The sequence below is a fragment of the Myotis lucifugus genome, unplaced genomic scaffold (assembly GCF_000147115.1).
Source record: "Myotis lucifugus unplaced genomic scaffold, Myoluc2.0 scaffold_793, whole genome shotgun sequence".
NCBI lineage: Eukaryota > Metazoa > Chordata > Mammalia > Chiroptera > Vespertilionidae > Myotis > Myotis lucifugus.
The window spans coordinates 312,357-318,279 of NW_005871841.1; positions in this window are offsets into that span (position 1 = coordinate 312,357).

The window sequence follows — 5,923 nt, forward strand, 5'->3', positions numbered from 1 at the left end:
CCCCAGTTCCCCCCCGTTGGTCCCTTGAAGACGGTTCCTCACATCAAGATTCCCCGAGACCCAGGAGGTGGAGGGCCGGGGGTTTCTCGAACCCCCCACCCTCTCTGTCGACCTTCCCCAAGGGAGAGAGTGAGAGTCCTTTAGTCCAGGAATGTGCAGGGCGATTTAAAGGACCAAGTCATGTGCGTCATTCCGTGGTTCTCAGGAAGGGAGGCAGGTGCTACTACGCACAAATCTGTTTTCCCCTTTTTGGGTCCAAGAGGCCTTGGTCAAAGTATATGAAAAAGTAAATTTTAATTTTTCACACAGCAGTTTCTAGCGATATACGTCTTAACCAGGCTAAACCCCTGACCAGATCAAACCCATCGCTGGTATTAATTCACCAGCGATAGACAGACATAGAAGATATAGATAGATAGATAGATAGATAGATAGATAGATAGATAGATAGATAGATAGATAGATAGATAGATCCTAGATAGATCCTAGATAGCTGGGTACTCAGATACATAGATATATAAGTTGTTACACAGATACACAAATTGATAGTTACATAGATAAATACATAGATGCAAACATGGATATAGAGATAGTTACAAAGGTACTTAGTTACATAAATACATACTGGGCTACATCGATAGATATACAGGTTGTCAGGTACATAATTATACAAATAGGGAGTTGAAGAGATATTTAGATAGATACACAGTTACATAAATATATTGTTATTTCGATACATAGTTACACAAATAGACAGATACATAGATAATTAGATAGATACATAGTTACATAGATAGATATAAAGATACAATGATAGATACTGAGATACATAGAAACGTAGGCAGACCATACAGGCAGGGAAACTTAATGGCTTGTCATCTGGCCCTCACAAGCAGACTGTCCCCAAACCACACATTTCCTTTGCAAATGCATCAGTTTCTCACCTGCAAACAGGAAACCATAGAACTGTCCTGACACCTCCATGCTGTTACTGGGGCAGCACAGGGAGTGGGGGGGACACGGGAAGGACTCAGTCCGCCCCCCAATGCTCTGCAGGCAGGTGGCACCGGGCTCAGGCTCCATGCCCTGGTTTCAGTGCCAGGTGACCCTGGCTGCCACCCGCACACTCCCCTGCCTCCCAGCTGCCTCTGGTTATTTCAAACTGAAAGCCCCCAAATCCACAGGAGCAAATGCACTGAAGAAACAGTCATGTTGTCCACACGCTGGTGGACAGGGCTTCTGGGAAGGTTGAGTTTTCACAGAACCACAGGGGTCTGGGCTGGTGGCTGGAATCCCGTCTGGATGAAGATAGGCATTGGTGGGTCCATTTAGGGCACAGAACACAGACACTGTCCTAGGGAAGGTGGTCCATACCCTCCCCCCTCACAACACTGAGGCGCCTCCTTGTGACCTCCCAGGGGAGGGCCCCCCAGGAGGAGGAGACAGAGGAGAGTCAGGACCTGGAGGGAAAGGCCTGAGACTCCTGAGTGGCATTTTGTCCATTCGCCATCCTGTGAGCCATTGCATCTACTTCATTTTAAATTATTTTCATCTCCCCCAAACCCCCAAAAGAAATAGGGTGCCCATTGTACCTGTGCAGGTCTGTCACAGACACAGGACCAAAAGGCCTGTATATACAGAGAGATGTCTGTGGCAGGATTGGCTCACACAATCCAGGAGTCTGGCAAGTGCAAAATCTGCAGGGAGGGCTGGCGGCTGGAGACCAGGGGAGCTGCTGCTGCAGCTCAAGCCCCAGGAAGTCGGTCCACAGCATCCGGGGTCAGTCCTGTTCTCTTCAGCCCATGTGAGGAGGCCCACCCACCTGATGGAGGGCGGTTTGCTTCCCTCCCATGTCTTAGAGGCCCCGGGTAGGCTGGGCTGGGGATCATGGTGATACGTTGAACAGTGAGCTGAGGTTTGTTCCCGCCCCAGATTGTATCCAATGACCCTGAACAATGAAATCTTACACCACAAGATTGAAGCAAAAGCATGGAAACTTTATTGCAAGCAGATTGAGACTCCGACATGGGAAGAGGATCAGTCATGGTGGCCACTGAAGCCTGTGGTCTAGGGGTATATATTTCCTACAAACCTGCTCTCTATCTCCCCCTGTGGCCACCTGATGGATTCTCTCAATTGTTCTTGCCCAGAAGCAGACCTGAACCTACCTGGTTCCTATGCCTCAGCACACCTTATTGTTGCAGCACCTCCTAGTTTCACGTGTCTCCCCTCTGAGTCTAAAATCATCCTGTTTTTACAACGCGGTTGGCTTCCGTGGTCAGGCTGGCTCACGTGGCCGTGTCTGCCCTGCCTCCGTGCCACCTGCCTTTGTTTCCCCTGGGGCAGTGCCCTGTCTGCCTGCCTGTCAATCAAGCTGACTCCTCTCAATCGTCTTGAGAAGATGAAGGTTGAGGCCAAGCATCCTAACCCACGTGGGCCTGGGTTCTCTTGTCCATGAACAACAGCGGGGGCGGCTCTGGTCATCTGGGTTCCAGCGTGAGCCTGGGGCCCTTGGGGAGGTCCCTCCTGGGGCCCTGGGGTCCCCTCTCTCTGGGGGGCTCCCTTGTATTTATTCATGTGGTCCCTGTGGGGACCTGCACTGGCTGTGCCCAGCTTCCACCAGAATCGCCACCAGGATCAGCAAGACCACGCCCGCTAGGCCCAGGCGGAGGCTGTTCTCCACCGTGTAATCCCGGGAGGCGGGACCTGGAAGCAGAGAGCAGAGGTCACTGACAGGTGGACATGACTGGGCCAGGCCAGGCCCTAGGAGGCTGGAGCGCCTTCTCAATGGGGGGGACCTGACCCTCCCTCTACACAATGGGGGGGACCTGCCCCTCCCTCTACACCCCTGTGCACACTCCCCGATGGCTGACCTGTCTGGGAGGCCGATTCTGTGGGTGAAGGTTTCACTTCAGTTTGTGGGAGGGTGAGGGCAGGGCGTGTTGCTAGGAGACAGAAAACGGTGACAGAAGTCTCAGGCAGCTGCTCCCCTTCTCTGGACACCCTTCCTCCTGATTCCCTCAGGGAACTTCCCTCCATGGGGAGCACCCAGGCCCCTCCCCCAGGAATACCTCCACCTGCAGCACCTCAGGAGCCCTAGGTGCTCGTCCCCAGGTGCCACAGCCAGTCACCTAGAGGACCCCAGGGCAGGCCCAGCTGCAAAATGCAAACCTGCATTTCATCAAACTCCAGCAGGGAGCTCAGGCGTTTCCCTCCTGGCTCTCACCGCCCCCCCTTGCACCTCCCCGTCTCCCCCCGTAACCCCCCCCAGTCCCCTCACCGGCCAGGGTTGAACTGGTCTCTTGCTGTTGAGGATGTAAATGTCACTGCCCTCCCTGTGTGCCCCACCATGAGAGAGGCAGAGCCCCTGCTCACGGCCACCACACTGCCCACTGCCCAGGAGAGTCCGAGGAGGGGACGCCCGGGCTTTGGTCCCCCTCCCGGCCCACATTCATGGTGAGAGTTGAGGTCTCCAGGGGCTCCCCTGAAAAGGGCAGGGCAAGCACTGAGCCCAAGTTCCACTCTGCCTGCCCTACTCACCTGGCCCTTCACCGCCAACAGGCGCCCTCACCTGGCCTCTTTCTCTGCACCTCCCAGTATAGAGGACACCCCCGACACCTCCCAAAAAGGGCACAGAGTGAGGAGTACACTGGGGTGGCACCAGCTCTGATTCCACTTGTCTGTGGAGCTGGCCACCCCTCAGAATGTCCCACCACCCTCCCTACATTAGCACAGGGCAGCTGGTCCTGGCCCATGGACACACAGTGTGGGAGCCCCCTGACCTGGCCACAGGCTCACAGGGCCTGGACTCTGGGCTCACCTCACCCAGCCACTGAGCCACCCACAGTCCCCAGGGCAGGGAGGATCACAGGGTCAGAGTGAACTAGGGGACACCGCCAGGTTGGTGGATGGGGGTTACCACAGGGCATCTGCTCCCACCCATGGATGTCTGAGTCACAGCAGGATGAAGAGAGAGGAGAGAGAAGTCACTTGGTTTTTAAGGAAGGATTTTCCCTCCCTTCCTCCCTCCCTCCCTCTCTTCCTCTCCATGTCCTTTCTGAACCCTGACTCCAGTTCATCTCAGGGTCTGACCACACCAGGTCGGCTGGCAGCCTGACCCAAAAAATGCCACAAAGCACCATCCAGCCCTGGTCATGCCCCCGGACGATGCCACCTGCCCATGGAGGGCGGACCGCAGGGCACACATTGCCTGGGCCCCACAGAGCCCGGCCACGGGAAAGGGCAGGGCACCGCCATCCTGAGGGGAAGGACTCAGGCCCCTTGAAGGGGTCTGTCCCCACCTGGTGGCTGGAAACTCAGGCCCCACACAGCCCAGCAGGACAGCTCTGTGTCTCCTCTGATGCGGGGCTCAGGGTCCAGGCCACTGTGGTGTCCAGATGGGGCCAGATGTTAGAGCCCTGAGCCAGGGGCGAAGGCTGAGGGTCATGTGTGCAGAGGGAGGGGAGCCCCAGGACTGGGGGTGAGATGGAGAATAGGGAGCCCGAGGACAGAGACAGGCCTGGGACAGGGTGCAGGGCCCTGGGACCCACCTGAGGTTGGAGTGGAGACGGCCTCCTCTGTCACCTGCAGCTCCAGGGGCTCACTGCGCTTAGACCAGATAGGTGAGTTTTGCCACATGTATCCTATGCTATAGCGACAGAAATAACTCCCAGTGGTATCTTCACTCACTGAGGGGATGTGGAATCTGGCTTCTGTCCCCTGCAAACCATCTTGAGACACACTTTTCTGATCAGGATATGCATCTCTTCCATCCTTCTCCAGTCGGAAGAACTTAGCCCCAGCTGGGCCCCGGCACACGAGGGTCACAGGCTGTCCCCGGGGGACCACAGGGCCTGGATCAGCCCTGAGGGAGGGTATGGGCAGGGCCCCTGGGAGGAAGCAGAGCAGGATCTCAGGCTCCATCATGAGGACATCTCCAATGTCACACCTTCCTTGTTTTAAGCTGCACCTCCCATGGTTCTTGGCAAACTTAGAGTTGTGCAACTGTGTCTGCAATCTAATTATAAGCCATTTGCACCACCTCTTCCCCAAGAGACCACCCTGTCTGTCCCCTCCAGGAGACTGACTTTGCATTATTCCAGTGACTTCCCCAGGTGACACAAGGACCCGAGTTCGGGTGACATCCGGGGTTTTTCTCAGGGTGACAAGGGAGGTGTCAGAGCAGCCTGCGGCCTGGGTACCTCTCCCTCCCCACAGCCACTCTCTAGGGGGACACACAGAGCTGGGAGGGAGGCAGAGGGTGAGGATGAGCAGGTGATTCCTGGAGAGAGGGATGCTGCAATCTGAGACATTGAAAATGACCTGGCCAGGGGGGAAGGCAGCTTGGAGAGATTAGGGGAGCCAATGGGGCTTCAGGGCCCCATGGGAGTCTGGAGGGGGTGGGGAGTAAAGCTCATCACAGACCTGCTCCCAAGACCCCAACTCCTGGGCACGTCCTCTGAGCAGCACTCACTCAGGTTCCCTCTGCATTTCCCACCTTCCTCTCAGCCCATTTCCACTTCCTTGTGACTGAGGCTCCTGAAACCCCAAGTGTCTAAACTGAGCTGGGCAGGGGAAGAGAGGGCTCTAGCCCTGAAACAGGAAGAAGGGATCCCAGTTACTAGATCCCCATAGAGGCAGAGATGGCCGAGCCCCAGCACTCATTCCCTCCTTCCTTCAGCCACAGCTCAGCTCCCATCTCTCCCTTTACAGATGCCTCCTTGTGCCATTGGCTCCACAAATAGGAAAACATGCTAGAATCCCTGCCTTCTTGGGGGAAGGGTAGAGGGAGCACAGGGTGAGGGGGGAGTGTGCTAAACCACATCCACACGCTGTGATACTCGCCCAGGGCTGAGTGTGGGAGGCTGAGGGCTGAGTGTGGGAGGCTCAGGGTGAGTGTGGGAGGCTGAGGGCTGAGTGTGGG